Here is a 19,482-nt window from a genome sequence, read left to right on the forward strand (position 1 = left end):
CACCGGAACCCTCTGATACTCAAAAAGTCTCAGTTAAGTATTCTTTCTTCCATGGCAGTCACAGTCATTTGCTTAAGTTCAATAGAATGTGTTCTCCTAAGGGGAAACCACTGGAAACACTGGTTATTTTACCAAGACTTCAATTGGAGTATCTTATTTGTAAGACATGTATAGACTCAGGTAGGACTGAATGGTTCTAAAGAACCGAGGTTGACTTATGCACCCTGGAGCCCTGAAGCTCTCTTGGAAATGTTGGCCTGATTCCTTGCTGTCAGATTTCCCAGCAGCCTCAGCAGGATAGATAGTGTCACTTCTTGTCACAGGATAGATTGTCACTTCCTGGCAGGTGCAGAGACCTCAGGATATATTGGGGAGCTTGTGAAGAGGGATCTGCCCACATCTCTACAGGGCCTGCAGGCATGTCTGATAGCAAGTACTTGACTTGACTTCTGGTCTGGAGAGGATACTAAGAGTTCACCCTAGAGATTCCTTTTAAGAAGTTCCAGCAAAGCAGATTCTAAAAGATCTTTATGATGAGTCATTATTCTTGCTGAACTTATGTAGGCCAAGTTTGTGATAATTTAAGGGTAGAAACTGTTCTGGGGGGTGGGGAATAATGTTGGTAACAAAGGCAGAAGAAAATTTATTGCACCTCCTTAAAATTAACAGCCCACTGACAAGTCCTTGAAACAGGCAGAGTGGCCTTCCTCCAGGGACTCAACTTCCAGCTTAATATTTTACCAAGGGCAATAGGCAATTTTAGCCCAATCCCAGGATCCTGTAAGTCTCCTTTAACATATAAAAACTCCTTTGGAAGCTTCTGTTATATCTGCCCCGCAAAATACATGTTTGCCATCATCCTCCAAGCTTATGGCCCACGGATATAAATCTGTTGGGTCTCATGACTGAGATCTTACTAAGCAGTAATAAAGAAGATTTCCTAACCACAGATAGCTCCCTCAAGGTGTTGGAAACCCTGTTTCCAAAATGCCTGGGAGGCTTAAGCTATCTGTAACCACCTTGCCACATGAAAGTTTATAATTAGCCACTTCTCATGACCCCAGGGCAGCTCTTTCTGCCCACAGGTCCTGTCTTCTGACTTTAGTAAAACCACATTCTTGCACCAGAGATGGATTAAGAATTCTTTCTTGGCACTAGTTTGAGCTGTAATGTCTTTTCTACAGAGAGATGATACTAGAATTTAACTTTAAAGATCATGGAAAGTTGCCCCAACAGATTGGCAAACCATTGTTGGACATGCATTTCCTATTTCCTGTGAATATGTGTCCCCTGTTTGAAATTCTACCTTCTCTCTCCTTGTCCTGTCACAGTGGCACAGAAGCTCCAGTCACCTGTCTCTGAGCCTCATGTCCTTCAGTTTCCCATAATTAAGATTTTTTAAATTCTCCTTAAACTGTCTTACATCATTTTCATTATTAACAGGCCAAAGAACTCAGAATGGAGCAAGAAAAACAAGTTTTCCTCTCCTAAATTCACTTCTGCTGAATGACCTGATTTCCACGTTTCAGACCCCAAATCTAAAGTGAACACGGAGCTGGGGATCAAGAGGAACAGCAGCTTTATCACTTCGCCGGCAGAGGAGGCCCCAGCAGGTTGGGCCGGCAAACCTGCAGCATGCCCAGAGGAAAGGGCTAGGGTTTGTAGAGCAATAGAGAATCTCACCAGTTTCCGCAGGAATTGTGTCTGGGCTCCCTGCCCTGTTCACTGTGTTGTCAAGGCAGAACCAGGCCAATAACTATAATGACAGTCATTTTCCTTGTAATAGTTATTGCAAGGAAAAATCAAACATTGATTATTGTTTGTTGATTATTGAACATTGATTATTGATTATTGTTGAGACTATTCTGTCTCAACAGATTTCGTAGAGAGGCTTTTGCGTGTGTTTAATTTCAAAATATTTTTTAACATTTTTTTACATTGACCTTATTTGAGACTTGTGACAAACAATTTTATTTTACTCTGAAATCTCTACTGAGAATCCCTTTATCCCTACTGAGTCTGGAAGACCATGTGGCTGATTGTTGCCCCATCAAAGATACTAGATCTCTGCTACATTAAGTGGGACACACACATGCCTAATTTTCCATGGAAGATGTAGGACCATATAATATACAACATACAAGGAAAATCTCCATGGAGATGCTTATGGTTACAACATTGATGTATGTTACCATGAAGGAGGTGTTCAGAACACATACTGCTCCATGTTTTAAAGTAAAGAACTTCCTCAATATTAGAAATAGAAGGTTTTACTAATTGTTCTTTAAGAAAAAGGAGGTGGCAGGCAGTATGCTACCAATGCGTCTTTGTAAGTACAATCATTAGAGAGTATGACTTGACGTGGTTAAATGAGGAAATCCTGACAGAAGACTGAAGGAGGTTAGCTAACTCTTCCCTACAGTGTCATACCAATGAACATACTCATTTCTTAGAAATGTATCTCAGTCCTGAAATTTTGGGAAATAGGTACTCCTCATCCTTCCGACAACACTCAAATGGTTTTGCACAGGTTTATTCTCTATTTCGAACAGTGACGATAGACTGGATTTGAAATGCATAACTTGGTGTTATGTGTGAACTTAATATATTTTCATTAATAAAACCTAGTGGTTTTTCATGTATCAATATGGGTGTGTCATGAATGAGGTGTTATTCTACCTACAGTGTTAATCTATGTCATTGAAGGTGGCAGGAAATGATGGAATCAATCACCTGTTTGGTACTAGAGTAAAACAATTTACTTAGGAACCCATTTTCCCAGTGCTCTGAAGGTTTAAGGGATATGTGATTGTTTTCCCCCTAGTCTATCCTATGATTTTCTCCTCTTTCTGAATACGATGATGGTACTGTGGGTGTATTACTGAGGCATGTAGTGTAGAGGTATTGTTGGTGTTTTAGCTCACATACTCCATGATGCTGCTACATGGCATTGATTTTGTGTAGCCAGCAGTTTTGCAGGGGCCTTGCACTGACAGGAACCCTTCTCACGAGTGCATTCCCCAGTCAGCATGCTGCAGAGTGACAAGTTAGTGGAACATCTCATATGAGATCTGCACTCCATCCTTGTGAGCCATCATCTCTATTTCTTTCTCTTTTTTAAAAGATTTTATTTATTTATTTGACAGAGATCACAAGTAGGCAAAGAGGGAGGCAGAGAGAGAGAGGAAGGGAAGCAGACTCCCTGCTGAGCAGAGAGCCCAATGCGGGGCTCCACTCCAGGACCCTGGGATCATGACCTGAGCTGAAGTAAAGCCTTCACTGAACTGCCCAGGTGCCCCCATCTCTATTTCTTGCAATGTCTTCCCTCCCATGACCCATAGAGAAGACTCCCCCTCCCTTAGGCCTTCCCTAAATCTTTTTTAGTCAGAATGGCATATTCTGGACTTAGACTTGGGAGTCTTTAGCACTACACCATGGACCCAAATGAAAGCATGTGCCCCATGTCCTACACTGAGTGGTATCTTGATGTGTCTGAGGTTCACATGTGCATATGACCATGCTATGTGTGTCATAGATACCCCATAAGAAAGAGAAATCTATCCCAATAGGAGTCATGTGGTAGCCCAGGAAAGAGACAGAAAATATTCAAGATGAAGAATTAACATGTAGAGGAGGAGAAGTGTCCTGAGTTTCCCAAGTGACTTCCTAGATGTAGAAGTTATCTCCAGATCTCCCATTGTATTTGCCCTCATTTTTCTTTTCAGCTATGTAGGCACCACAACCATTCTTTTTTGTCTGTGCTATGGAGAGAGTGCCCTCAGAAAATGCTTCATTGAGATTAGACAGATGGAAAGCCAATGGGTATTAATTCCAACATGAATGATGTGGGATGTGAATCTAAGTAAAATTTGAGGAAGGCACCATCCTTCAAAAGAAAGACAAGACCTATTGAAAGGAAGTGTGAGGAACTCTTTCCTGTGGGGAGAGACCCAGAGGTGGCTCCCTTTAGTCACTGCAAAGGCACAGGCAGCTCTTGCTGGTGTCATCTGATGAATACATGTAATGGGGAAAGGAAATGGTAAATGTTGGTTTTTCAGGAGTGGGGAGGTCCTGATTTATCCTTATGATTTGATCGACCTCCTATGTCTTCCTGAGGATTAGTACTGTTGGATGTCAGTGATTGCAGTACTATCCCTGCCTAGGGATCAGTCATTGATCCGTGACAAGGGATAGAGGAGGGTGTTGGATGATGCAATCATGTGGGCATCTTTTGAAAGACCCCCCCTCGTCGTTAAGTAATTAACTGCTCTTTTGTTGTGTAAAAGTACCCCTCCTCCCCTTGCAATGAAAAGACCCTTCCCCCAGGGTTGAATTCAATGTAACTGCTCTTTTGCCTTTCTGTAACCGCTTGGCTTTTAGGGCATGACACTTGACTCCTGTTTGAACAAGATACCCTCTCCTAATAGCCGGGGCATGGTCACGTAGGCAAGGGGGCTGCATGGTCACATAGACATGATGTCTTTCTGCTGAGTAATAAGGTCAAACTTCCCCTCTTTGTTTCCCCTTCCCGCCTTTTTTCTTCGCGCATGGGGGTCTTCCAGGGCCAATCCACTAACACCAAGTATGCCTTTTTTCAAATGTTCAAATTGTCAGCCAATCGGCCCCGTCCCATCCGGGACTTGTTTGTACCTGTCTATAAAAGTCCTGCACCACCCTAGCCGGGTGTGCTCAGCTAGCAGGAGCTGCTGACCACCCGCAGGCGCGCGCTGACCACCCGCAGGCGCCTGCGTAACAATAAAGAACCTCTTGCTGATTGCATCCTGTGGCAGTGTTGGATTCTTGGGTAAGGGGATCCGCGGGTCTTTCACTTTAAGATGTCACACAGTAGAATAGATGTTTGAGATGAAGAAGCCTTCTGGACAGTGGAATAGGCCAGATCAGCAAGGCATGTGCTGTGGTTGCGCCCACATTTCCTATGTAGATCACCCCAGTCAAGGTCAGATCCAGTGTGGTTGGTTGATCCTTCCGGGAAGCTGCTTCACTGCTGTGCAGTACCTTCCTCCCTTTCCTCAGCATGGTAGTAAGTGTAGTTCTAGGCTCTGCCTCTTTGCATTGCACGGATTTGTTAGAGTAGCAGTTCAGCAGTGAGAGGCAGTGAGCATTTCTGCCTGAAACAGTCCAGTCCAAGTGTTGCAATTTGGGATGCAGATTAGAAGCACTGATTTCCATTATTGGCCAAAAAACAACTTCAGGTACACAAACAGAAGCAGGATCACACACCCTCTCAGAGTCTGTGACTTAAAACCAGAAGAGGACTAGTCTACACCAAAATGAGGTTATGATACAATTCAAGTAAGTAACAAATTTCTTTGGTTTCATCACATGCCATGTTTTTTACAGTGAGATCTTCCCAGTGAGATGCCTTATTTCTCTACACTGCAAACTGAAGTCACCATATTCAAGAAGGATTTCGCTTTTCCTTCCCCTTCTCCCTCTGCCTCCCTCCCTGCCTACTTGTGATCTCTCTCTGTCAAATAAATAAATAAATAAATAAATAAAATCTTTTTAAAAAGCAGATTTTATTTGACAGGGAACACAAGCAAAGGGAGCAGTAACCTTGCCACCAAGCAGGAAGCCCAATGTGGGTTTGATCCCAGGACCCTGGGATAATGACCTGAGCTGAAGGCAGATGATCAATGACTGAGCCCCCTGGGTGCCCCCACAGAATAGACTCCTAACTGTTGAGAACAACCTAAGGGTGTTGGATAGGAATGGGTGGGAGGGGTGGATGCAATGGGTGATGGGTTAAGTAGCACACCAGGATAACCAATTGATGTTGTATATAAGTGGAGAATAGAAATTCTCCTGATGAAACTAATACTATGTGCAAATGAAGTAGAATCTAAAGAAAACTTGGAGCTACAAAAAAGTAACTTAAGGACAGAAAATTGTTCCTTGGTGAAAAGATGAGACATAGAAACAAAACACTCACTTTCAGCCCTGAAGGTTGACTTAACAGCCTGCATAGTTAGGATAAGGATCTAGCAAGTGCTGATAAGTGCTGGTTGCTACGTTCTTATAGGCTCTCATGACTCTGTCCATCCACCAATAAGCAATATGGAACTTGACGGGGTTTTGGAATATAGGTGAGGTTCAGTGGGGTGAAATCTGGAACTGATGACCAGGAAAGAATTCTTGTGATGTCTTTGGTGTAAATCGGTGGTTTCTTAAAGCACTGGGACAGGACCCCTAGGCAGAAAAAGCTGCTCATTTTCCTGATGTGTCACTGATTATATAATTGGGAGCTGGGGCATTGAGGACAAACAGAGTGTCCAGAAGGACTGTCATATGCAAAAGAAGACTAGAAAGAATGGGGACCTGGTTATTGTCAAGCAAATGCTGTTTTTCCCTCCAGTGAGCTATGGATATGAAGACAGTCACCAACTTCCTGGAGGACTATTGTATTCTTCTATCACACATCCTTGAGATTTGGTTTCAGGTTTAAAAGAAATTTAATTTTACATACCTTTACTTTTGCCTCAGCCTCCCTCAATTTTATGGAGGGTAGGGTGATGTTAGGGCCTCAGGAAACTGAGTTAATGGGTCTCTGGAAGTTAGGCTATAGATAGGATAAGAAAGCTTCTTCCTTGTAAATCACTAGGACATGTGTAAACTGAGGAAGAAAACTGTCCTGTAGTGATAAGGAAAACCTGTATTCCAAGATGGCTGACCTAGGGAGCTACAGAGTCCCAACTTCTGCCCCTGGGCTCTTCCTGGTTCTCCTCTCCTCTGCCCTGCTTCTCAAAGGTGTCAAAAGTATCAAGTATGCAGAAATAAGAGGTACAAATTACCTTCTTTGTCTGTGATACATACCAAGAATTGATTAGATGGAGGACCTTGATCAGAAAGACTGCTGACACCAAAGATTAACTTTTTCAATCCTCAAGAGTTGTCTACCTGAAGGAGCAAAGCATTATTCAAAGTCGATTTCATCTTTACATCTCCTGTGAGTTTATGACCCGTGTTTGCAATTCTAAATCCCGTGTCTTTGCTGCCAGCCACGTTGACCATGCTGTCAGGGTGGAACCAGCTTCCTGAAATGAGGGGATGAGATGAGAAGAGGGGAGGCTTACCGAAGAGAGGGAAAGAAAGTTGCTTAGCTCGTCCTGGAGTTCGCTGAAACATTGATGCAGCCGTTTGGATATTTGTTCCACTTGATGTTTTTAAGTGGTTTCCTTTTCAGGCACCAGGACAACTGTAGTAAGACCTTTTCCTATTTTACAGTTGAGAAAGCACTCAATATTTTCTAGAATGAGTAAAATAAAAAGTATATCCCCAAATTTCAGTGAGAATGCTGAGAATTAGAATTCTCATTTTGGGGGCTCCTGGGTGGCTCAGTGGGTTAAAGCCTCTGCCTTCAGCTCAGGTCATGATCCCAGGGTTCTGGAATGGAGCCCTGCATGAAGCTCTCTGCTCAGTGGGGGGCCTGCTTCCTCCTCTCTCTCTGCCTGCTGCTCTGCCTAGTTGGAATCTGTCATGTAAAAAAAAAAAAAAAAAAGAGTTCTCATATTGCTGATTGCAGGGTAAAAACATACATTCACTTTGGAAAATTGTGTGAAAGGTAGTTATGGAAATATTTACCTATGGAAGGGGAGCAATTTGTCACCCTAAAATGTGTTCCCTTGGTCTAAAGATTATTTTAGACTGGTATTTTAAAGAAACAGTGGATAAAGGTAAAGCTCTGAAATCCTGTGTTTACTTTGAAAGAGACATTTGCATTTATATGGGAAAGTTTAGTGTGTCAGGTGTCTCCCTCTGGTAGCAGATAGAGGGAGAAGGAGGCAGTCTCCAGAAACTCTCCTCGTGGAGAAGGCAGGGCTCGATCTGTGCTCCCAGCCCCAGCCTTGGTTCCCCTGCTTTGCATGGTGTCCTCCCAGATGCTTCCCTAAGGATCAGGCTGGAAGATTTAAAAGGACCCGATCTGTTGGCCTCCCTCTCAGTCTGTCTGTCGGTTTGGGTGGAGACAACATTGTTGTGTTAATTACGGGCTCCAGGTGATTCTCAGTGAGGCCGGCGGTGAGCACGAGGGCTTCGGCTTATTTTATGAGTAGAGAGTAGTCTTTGGCTCTTGGAGGGGTAAGAGGGTCTTTGCTCTGTGAGTCTGCAGTGTTAGGTCCGTGGAGAACAGGGTTCCTACACTGAAGCCGAATTTGTGGGCGTCTGTGGGAGGGGAAACGCCCCTGAAAGCAGAGGGAAAAAAAAAAAAAAAGGCAGGGATTGCCCTCCCAGCAGGAGCTCACGGTTTCTGAATAGCTCCTGACACAAAGGCTAGGAATTTGGGCCTTTTCTGCATTTTAGGATCCTGCCAGTAGCTGAGCCATTTTCAGGTGAAGAGTCTCCATTGGCGATGTTAAAAGCAGTTCTGTGACGCAGCTGTGATTTCTTCGCAGAAATCTCGTGAGAAAGAAATCTAGAAAACGACGCAAGAGCACGAATGGCTGGGTGCTCCATAAGTCATGAGTCCCAGTTCACAGGTCACGTCATTCTTTTCTCCGGAAATTCGTCGTGTTTAGAAATTATGAATCTTGATTTCTGTAGCTCTGATGTTTCTTCCTTATATTTGTACCTATTTTTAAAACCTTTTCAGAAATAATACTCAAAGTTAGGTCTTTAGAACCCTTCTCCCCAGTATCCCAGATCCTTCTCCGCCTTCTTAGAACCTGTCCTCCAATAGGGCACCAACCGTTGTCACTTTGAATTAAGTAAAGTCCGGTAAGTATTGAAAATATTTCCTTAGGATATCAGCGGAGGAAAGCTCCGAGGAGGAGTGGGGATGCCTGACCCACACTCAGCAGCAACTATACAGGGATGTGATGTTAGAGAATTACAGACACCTTGTCTTCTTGGGTGAAAATAAATCCTTCCAGATTTCCAAACCCCTCTCTGGGTTTTGTTCCTTCCTGTGAAGACTGTGTCTTGGAAGATTCCTGTGTGAGTGACTGGAATTCAGATCCAGGCAAAAAGAGAAATAAGTTGGGATTTGTAGATGGAGAGAGAAATCTTCCTGATGTGTCCTTTTCAGCTCTAGCTTCCCCTTCTTCATCACTTCTGTAGATTCCTGGTCATTCTAAACACTGAGTGGCATAAAATGGTTCTGCCCACGTCTTCTACTCCAGTTTCCACTCACTGTTGTGTAGGTGGTACCTGGAAGTGGAGGTCAGGACGTTAACGTTGGAAGTACCTCCCGTGTGTTCTAAAGGGGCTGTTGAACAACAGGATGTGGGAAATGTTTTTCTAGAATTCTGCAGTTTCCTCTCTTCTCTACCAAGTACAACTGTGATTGAAAGACTCTCCAGCAATACTTACTTTCTTTTTTTATAAAAAACAGGCCTCATTACATCCAAGCCAGACTTTGTCTCCTTTTTAGAACAAAAGCAGCAGCTCTGGGATGTGATAAGAAAGGAGACAGTAGTCATCCATCCAGGTAGGTGGGAATGAATGAAGTGGGTGACAGAGGTGACGTCCAAATGTGGAGGAGGATGATGGACCTTAAAGTGTGGTTTGAGTCGATTTCCTTGAATGGAGATTAGTTTGGGAAGCCTGGTGGTAGTGGTCTCCTTCGCACTGAGGGACATCTGCTATCCAAGATTATCAGGCTGTTACATTCTCTAGGGCTTTTCCTTCAGCTCAAGTGATGGTCCACCACATCCACAGTGAAGGCCAGGCAACTGCCCTGGGATTGAGAGGGCCTCCATGACCTGAGAGCTTCTCCATTGCCATGACGAACCCAGGGAAGTACCTTATTTCCAAAAACCTTAGTGTTGAGCCCTTTGTAAGTTCTGTTTTGCCTCGTGTGAGATGCATGTGAGGGTAGTGATGGGCATAATGGGATTTGGTGCAGAAATGCTGGGAGCACTGGAGACAGAGATCCCATGTTTTCTGATTTATGCTTTCCAATGTTATGGAGGCTTTAATCTGAATTATACAAAATTGAGATTCAGTAGCATTATCAGATCAGAAAGTACCTCCCTGAAATGACCAGGTCTAATCCTTTACTCCCCTTCAAAAGTTGGTTTTACTTCAAATGAACTTGATCATGGTATCTCCTCTGCCAGGTAAGTTTTGTATGCACTAATAGTAGAAATTTTTCCACTCTGTATTCCATTCCTCAGTGGTGAAGTTATGTAATGTATCTGTTTGTTTCCTAGAATTCATACCTAAATAATGCCACAGCGGGGGCGGGGGGGGGGCTAGAACATTTGGAACTCAAGATTTGTAGCCTATAATACAGTCTCAGTTGTTTTCTTATTTATTAATAATTGCATCATTTCATAATTTCATTTTATATAAAGTTATTGTGACTTTGCCATGTTTGTTTTTATTTTTTAATTAGTTGTAGTTGAGATTCATTTCTTTTTTTTTAAAGACTTCATTTATTTATTTGGCAGACAGAGATCACAAGTAGGCAGAGAGAGAGAAGAGGAAGCAGGGTCCCCACCTAGCAGAGAGCCCGATGCAGGGCTCGATCCCACAACCCTGAGATCATGACCTGAGCCATAGGCAGAGGCTTAAACCACTGAGCCACCCAGGTGCCCCGAGATTCATTTCTAATGTTTCTTTAGATCCCAAATCCTGATAGGACATGGGCATGTGCTTTATAAGAAGTGAGGTAGATAATTAGTACAGTCCCCATGTTTAAGAAAAACTTCTGTTTATCAATGTCGTTTTACATCAGGGAAGGTCAGTCATTAGATTTTTGTTCTGCTCTTCTCAGAATATACATGAATTCATCCAAATACTTATGTAAAGTCTTTGTCAATATATTTTAGAGTGTTGGTGGTATTGTTCATCTAGAAATGAAAGGATTTTGCTTGCTGTTCTACAGAATGAATTATATATTCTGCATCAGGAGAGGACTCTGTTAATAACATGATACATTTTTTTTTTTAAAGATTTTATTTATTCATTTGAGAGAGAGACAGTGAGAGAGAGAGCATGAGTGAGAAGGTCAGAGGAAGAAGCAGACTCCCCATGGAGCTGGGAGCCTGATGCGGGACTCGATCCCAGGACTCCGGGATCATGACCTGAGCCAAAGGCAGTTGTCCAACCAACTGAGCCACCCAGGCGTCCCTAACATGATACATTTTTAATGTCTTGTAAGTCCTTATTAGTAAAATTTTTCATTAGATGTTTTTCTGGTTGATATTAATGACTATTCATTGCAATTTGACTGTCCGTGAAGACATGCTAATAATTCCAGTGCTTGTTTTTTATGGGGTCACAGTCACAGTTTAAAAATACAGGGGTGCCTGGGTGGCTCAGTGGGTTAAGCCGCTGCCTTCAGCTCACGTCATGATCTCAGGGTCCTGGGATCGAGTTCCGCATCAGGCTCTGATTGCCTCTCTGCCTACTTGTGATCTCTGTCTGCCAAGTAAATTAAAAAAAAATACAGTTACACGGTGGTTTTCCTTTTAAATAACTCATCCTTTTTCATGTAAAATGTTTTGGATTAAATTTGGACTTACTCTGGTTTTGCAATTCCATAATCATGTGCTACTTTTTGTCGTGGACTTCCCATATCACAAAGTCATTTGGGTTTCCTTTTTACCTGTGTGTTTTATTATAGGGTGACAACTTTTAATTCAATAGTTTTTAAGACAATGTGAGTTTACCTCAAATCTAAATCACTTTTAGGCCCTTTGCCAATAAAATTATGTATGCGTTGGTCTGTATCAATATTATGCATACATACTATGTTATTCCTCTTGTGTACTTCGTTGTTCAGTGGTCAGTGTATGTTGTATCATGTCTGTGGAGTTGTCATAATAATAGAATTCATTTCATCATCTATTGGTGAATTTATATTTTCCTTGCATGAGAGAAACACTTTATTGAACAGAAAGTAGTTTTTTTAAAGATTTTATTCCTTTATTTGACCATGAGAGAGAGATCACAAGTAGGGAGAGAGGCAGGCAGAGAGAGAGAGGGAAGCAGTCTCCCCGCTGAACAGGGAGCCCAACGCAGGGCTGGATCCCAAGACCCTGAGATTACCACCTGAGTCAAAAGCAGAGGGTTAACCTACTGAGCCACCCAGGCTCCCTAAAGATAGATTTTTGAGTAACAGCACCAACTAGGAAGAAGCACATATGTGTGTGTATCACACCTGTGTCTTCAGAAGGAAAAGGAATATTGGTTCTGAGGAGCACATTTCCAGGTTTCAAAATTGATGATTGCCTAGCAAGCAAAAGTATTGTATATTCATGTTAGGAATAGTATGGAACTTATAGTTCCTAAATCTCGAGTATCTTGGTTTGAGACTCTCCGTATGTAAATCCTATCTTGTGTATCTGGGTTAACTCATGCAGGATCCAATCTGCATAATCTTAAAATCTCAAGGATTTTAAGAACAGTTTGCTTGAAATGACTTGGTGTTCAGAATTTAATGTGCACATGGGAGTAATTCTCCAGGGAGCACATTACATTCCATGTAGTTTAATTGATAACATTCACTCTTTACTTTGTGATACAGACCAACACATACATAATTTTATTGGCAAAGGGCCTAAAAGTGATTTAGATTTGAGGTAAACTCACATTGTCTTATAAACTATTGAGTTAAAAATTGTCACCCTATAATAAAACACACAAAGAGAAGTAAGATTTCTTGAGTTGCTATTCTTTTCCTTTCTTGGAAGTGACATCATCCAGCTTGCTCACTTTACTGTAACAGTTTGATTAGGTGAAAATGTAGAGACTTTGGGGCACCTGGGTGGCTCAGTGGGTAAGCCTCTGCCTTCCGCTCAGATCATGATCTCAGGGTCCTGGGATGGAGCCCCACATCGGGCTCCCTGCTTGGCAGGGAGCCTGCATCCCCCTCTCTTTCTGCCTGCCTCTCTATCTACTTGTGATCTCTCTCTCTGTCAAATAAATAAATAAAATGTTTTAAAAAGTTGAAAGAAATTAAAAAAAAAAAGAAAAGACTGATGTGTATGCAAAGAAAAGAAGATGTGTATTTTGTGTTATGTATACAGTGAGTAGATAGGTGCTCAGGCCTGATAGAATGGCTCAGACACACTAAAGTGCACTCTCATTTTTTATTTCTTCTCTGCGATATGGTCCTCCCTAGGCATTTTGTTCATACTAGCTCTCTCATGGCCCCAAGATACCGGCTCCCCCCCAACACCAGCCATCAGTCCATGTTGAAGGCAGCAAAGGAGACAGTGTAAGTCTGGTTCCACTTAAGAAATTTGAATTGATGCCTCTTCGTGTTCATTCAGGGAAGGCCATCCTCCCCAAGGCCTACTCCACCATGCCGTTGACCAGAAGTCTGTCATAGGAGCCAGTCTAAGTAAAAATGTGGAAGTGTAGCACAGGTGGACATAGAGATGTTTGCAAATGGCTCTTGTTCTGTGAACTGGTTCACAGCATCTGAGAGAAAGGTAGTCACACTTTGCACTGAAACTGTTTTTTTAAAAAGATGCTAACATTTAGAGTATCCTTAATCTTAATGCTCAGAGATTTTATGCTGCATGCACATTGAATGCTAATGAGCTCCTTAAGCCTGCAATTATTTATGGTCTAATGGTAAAAATCATCATCTACAGATTGACAGTGAAAATGCTGGATGCCATCCCAATATAATACATGATATGTATCGATGTCTCGTGTGCATTTCATAACTTAGTTGATAAAATATTTACACAAGTGCCCCTTCTTTTTAATTATATTGCCTTTATACAAGAATGGGACCAGAGGTGTGTTTGGGGTGATCCCAGAAAGCTCAAGGAGAGTATTGAGAGAAAGCAGAGATGGAAAAGAAGGAAGCCAAGATAGTCTTCGTTAGAGTCAGATTAATTTATGAAAAAAGAAAGTGTGTGTTGTGTATGTTGTGTGTGAGTTGTCTAAGTGTATGTCACAACAGTAGCATGATCACAAGCATAGAGGGATTCTGAGAGTGACTTATCTGTGGACAACTCTGGGAGGACCCGTGACATTTCCTTCAGAGGTAATCAGATTTTGCCTGCATCAGAGTCACCAGGACAGTTGGAAATCTTGGATTGCTTTGCCTATTCCTATATTACCATATCAATAAGTCTGGGGTGTAACTCCTGAATTTCTTTTCTTAGGCATTCTCAGGTCCCTGGCTAGGGAACAGATGCTGAGAACCAGTGTCTGGGGACACATTTAGAGCTCACTTCTTCAGGAAGGGTATTAGCCTATGCAAAATGTAGTCAGGGGACAGGCCCATAATCCTGGTTCTCCTGGTGTGAAAGTGGACTCCTTTGTGTGCTGGGCCTTCCCTGTGTTTTGACCTTGGACACCTGACCTCTGTGTCTGGTTCTTAAGTACTCAATTGGAAAGCCACTCAGGATACATGTGTGTGGTTTGAGCTGGAATTTTCATTTTGAAGTTCCAATTCACAGAACTTGTTCCATGTGAGGGCTTCTGGTTCTACCACTGAGTGTGAAAGATGAAAATGAATGCAAGCACAGGTCACCTTCTGGAAGAGCATTGGACCAGGGTGCCTCGTGTTGATGTGCAGGGTACCCAGGGTCAAACCCTGAGTCTACCAATATTGAGATAGTCACTCAACCTTCTTGTATCTGAACCATTTCTGCCAGTAAAAGGTCAATAACATTAGCACTAATGAAGGACCCCATGTCAGAACTATAGTATAGCCTATAAGTTTTAACATTCTTTTTATAACCAGCTTATGCTAACTAAGAAACTGCGGCCAGCTGACCATAGATAAGGGAGTCAGCAAGCAGCATAACAGGATAACGAATAGCAAAAATCTGTGTTTAACCCAGCTGTTTCTGGCTTCTGTATAATAATGCTTCTAATGCTTTGCTAAGAAATGAAAAATTGCTTAAACTCTCGCTCGCTGTGTAATCAAATAAAGTTATACCCTTCCCCTGTTAAGAATTTCCCCTACTACTAAGTAAAATTGATAAGGTTTGTCTCCCGTACCAAGGCTGGAGACGTGCGGTTCAGCACGTACGCTAGCTGGAGACCTGCGGTTCAGCACCTATACAGATAAAGGTTAGAAACGTGCAATTCAACACGTACCCTCTACTGTACACTACCTGAACGGTGACTGGCCAGAATGTATGGTTGGTTTTAAAGGATTGGCTACCTGTGTGTAGGCCTTGCTGTAATGCTTTGAAATTACTGGCTAGAAAAGTGAGGGCTCTGATGTAATGGACTGTAAAATTCTATATAAAGTCATTCCCGAAACAGATCGGGGCTCTCAGACACTGACCCATCCCTCGCGGATTTCGTGGTCAAATGTCCCTGGGAGTCCGAGCATGCCCGAATAAAATCCTCTTGTGAGTGCGTCCTTGGGTGCGGGTCCTCTAGGGTCTTTCACTAACACACAGAATTAAGGATATTAAATACATTAAAATAGATAAAGCATCTGGCATTTGGGTGGCTCAGTGGGGTAAGCCTGTGCCTTCAGCTCAGGTCATGATATCAGGGTCCTGGGATCAAGCCTTGCATTGGACTCTCTACTGAGCAGGGGGCCTGGTTCCCGTTCCCCTCCCTGCCTGCCTCTCTGCCTACTTGTGATCTCTCTCTCTGTTATCAAATAAATAAATAAAATCTTAAAAAAAATATAGATAAAGCATCAGTAACCATGGGACATACATTGTAGGTATTATGCAGAGGAATATGTGAGACTTCAGTGAATATTTTGGCTTTTATTTTTCATGAAAAAGGTAGCCCAGCCATCCTGTTCCATGCAGAATGTTCTCCATTTGAATGTAGCTTTTGAACCTCGGAAGAGCGAAGTAGCCTGTATGCGTGTGAAAACTGCAGTAGTCTTGTCTGGTCCAGATGTTCCCTGGAATCCTGCGGAATTGCTCACGCTGATATCTGTACCTTTTCCTTTACTGGAATGGAATGAAGGCACCTTTGAGAGGTTTTAGTCTCAATCATCTGAACGTAGCCACCTGTTTGTCATTCATTCTAGAGGTATCCCAGGGACTGTGGCAACTTCTAGTTTAAACATTTGCCACAATTTGGTCACTAATGTTATTTTCTGTGTTCATAGAGGGTCAGACATGTACCCATTGGCAGCTGTGGGCCCCTGAGCGTTTTCCAAGCCAGCTCTGGCATGTCCCTGGTCGGGTGGATCCCCAGGTTACATACACACATTGGCAGGACCGAAGCCCATTCTCTGTTGCAGAAAGAGTACAGTAGGCTGGGCTCTGAGACCGCCCCAGTTCAATATACAACACAAGTTCACTGTTCATCCTGCAGAGACACCTTATGTTCCACACTTGGGCCATGTTACTGGCTCACTGCTCTCCTCAGTAGCCATATGACATGGGCTCTGTGCTTGCCCAGGGCCTATGTTCAGGCATCCTGGTATGGTAGCAGCGGAAGCTATGGTCAGCAGTGGAAAGTGACTGCCTGCTTGCAGGCCTGCCCAAACAGAGGGATAGAATGTCCTTAATGCTCTAGTGCAGTGTGTTGGCAGTGACCAAACACAAGCCTAGCTGGTGACAAACCTTGACCAGGTATTCCCATCTAGCCCTGCACATGAGCAGGGTCCCTGGGGTCTCTCGGTGTGACTGTAGGGCGAGACACAGTCTAGTCTGGCAGTCTTCCAAGATCTGATCACCTTTTTATTTTTTTAAGGTTTAATTTATTTATTTGTCAGAAGGAGCACAGGTGGAGGAGCTAGGCAGAGGGAGAGGGAGAAGCAGGCTTTCCGCTGAACAGGGAGCCTGAGGCAGGGCTCCATCCCAGGACCCTGGGATCATGACCTGAGCCAAATGAAAGCAGACACTTAGCTGACTGAGCCCAAGGTGCCCTTGATCACTGGTTGTTGTAGCCCTGCCCACCTTGCCCGTGTCTGTGGGGTCCTCTGGTCCAGCACCAGATTCCTCCAGGGTTCCCCATGAGATGAGATCTCAGCGGGCCACTCAGAAAGGGGCCTGCCATTTGGGGAATGCTGGATGCCCACAGTGGGGGGTTTTCTTGGTGGAACAATTGTAGTTCATTTTGGTTTTTCATGGTAGGGCTGTGCTGGCCCTAGGGAGGTGCCTTGTGATCAAAGTGAAATTGTTCCTCTTACTTTTCTAAGGACCCTCTTGGTCTCTGGGATTCAGGGGCTGCTTTGGCCTCACCCCTGAGTACTTAGAGTTGCCATGGAGGTCTGATGCAGACAGGTGCTAGTTTGATGCCATCATCCCTCTGTGATGGATTGTTTTGTGTTTCAAGCTAAATGTATTTCTCTATATGCCAGTGTTTATGTGTGTATATTTTTATGTTTCTGTGTATAAATACGCACACAAATGTTTGTCATCCATGAAGTAGAATATTTACATAGTGTAACATTTGATATTGAAAGATTAAACTAATAGTAACAGGGATAAACTCCTTTCATGTTAAAGATTACTCTATACAATATATTGTGATGCTGGTTATTTGATTGGTTGTCATGACATGGAATTTTTTTTTTGTTTTTGTTCTGTTTTGTTTCTTGATTTTATCTTCCTGTTCTAGTTACAGCTCCAGGAAAACTCTAGTGAAATATATTCAAGCAGATTTTACTGTTACCATTAATGTTTCTTTTATTTATGTTCAATATTCCAGTGGAGGTTGGGTTTGCATTTACTGAGTTGTTTTATGTTTCTCCTTAGACTTTATCTATTTTTTTAACTCTTTGTTTCTTGTGTTTCCCTGTGTTCATATTTAAAAAAATAATTCTACAGTTCATTCTTTCTCTGTGACCATTCTTTTTCCAGTAACATACTGCTTTAGGTAGAAATTAAAGCATGCATTTGAAATCTAGTCACAATGTGAAATTCCTTCCTACTTTAATTTCAATTTGTCAGTATATGTATATTGTTCATACTTACATCTATTTTTTTTTAATTTTTTATTTTTTTATAAACATGTATTTTTATCTACATCTATGTTTTTGATGATGCGGCTTTTGTTTCTATTTTTAATTTAATTTTTAAAAAATGATTTATTGGGGCACCTTGTTGGCTCAGTTGGTTAAGCCTCTGCCTTCAGCCCAGGTCATGGTCTTGGGGTCCTGGAATCAAGCCCCACATTGGGTTCTGTGCTTGGTGGGGAACCTGCTCCCCCCCCCACCCCTCTACCCGCCTCTCTGCTTGTTTGTGATCTCTGTTTGTCAAATAAATAAATAAAATCTTTAAAAAAAAAGACATCACGTGTACAGATCACAAATGAACAGCTTCATGGAATTTCACAGACTGATCTCATCTGTATAAGCCTTTGAGGTTATGAAACACAATATTGTCCTCTGAGTCCCGTTGAGGTCTCAGTAACTTTCACCCTAATCTCAGCACCATTTCAGCATCTAAGGGAAGAGATTGCTGTGCTCCCTTTTTTACTCTGTAGAAATATCATCAGGCAATGGGGACTCTTGTATTCGGCTTTTTTTTCTTTCTCAGTATTTGTGAGTTGGTTGGTTTTCCTGCATGTTACTGTGCATCATTCATTAGAGTGGAGCGATCCCGTTTTGTTGTGTGGATACCAGTCACCCCATTCTGTTGTTAACAGGAGAGGGGATGGTTCTCTGTGCAGGACTGTCATGACAATTACTGATATGTAAAATCTGTGATTTGTCTTTCAGCGGAACATGCACACATATCTGCTGACTGTTTGATGTGGGACTGGAATCCGGGTACTTACGGCTAGATATGTTCAGCTTTAATAGATACTACCAAACCCTTCCCACCAAAACTTGCACCATTGTTCACACACAGCAGCAGTGATTCCTAGGATTTCTGGCTTATCTGCGTGCTTTCTAAAACTTGGTAGCTTATGTAATTTTGGTGTCGGGCTTCGGGTTAGCAAGTGATGTTACCAAGTTGTGGTTTTATTTGCTTTTTTGTTGTGTTGTTACTCTCTACTAGTATGAAGTTGAATATTAACCTATGGATAATCTCTTTGTCAAAGTGTCTTACATACTGTGCCCCGTTTTTTCTCTTATGGTATCTTTTTCTTTAGTCTTTGTAGTTCTGCATATATTACTAGAATGATTCCTTTTTCTCCTCTATCATTCTACGTCTATTTCTATCTCTTAATATTGTGATGCAAAGAAATTCTTAATATTTTTGGAATCTAATTCATCATTTCATCCTTCATGGTTAGTTTTTTTTTTGTTTTATTGGTTTTAGAATTTTTTTTCTTATACCAAGAACAGAGAGAGAGAATGATTTGTGTTTCTCTAAATGCCTCATTAATTTTACAAATTCAATCGGAAGTGTATTAAAAATCAATGTGCTATATGGTTTCTGTGGTTACTGAGGTTTTCTATTCTTTTTTCCCCCCACAACATCACTAACATATTGAAATGTATTCTGAAAATGTTGTACTGTACTTTCTTTTCATTTCCTTACCCAAGTCATTTCTTGTGATGGATTCCCATTGCCATGATCTTAGACGTAACTACTCCTTTGATTTCTCTCCATTCTTCATGTATCTCTAGAGAGGCACAAAGCCTGCTGTGGGGCTCAGTCCCAAAACACTGAGATC

This window comes from Mustela nivalis (assembly GCF_964662115.1).
Source record: "Mustela nivalis genome assembly, chromosome: 18".
NCBI lineage: Eukaryota > Metazoa > Chordata > Mammalia > Carnivora > Mustelidae > Mustela > Mustela nivalis.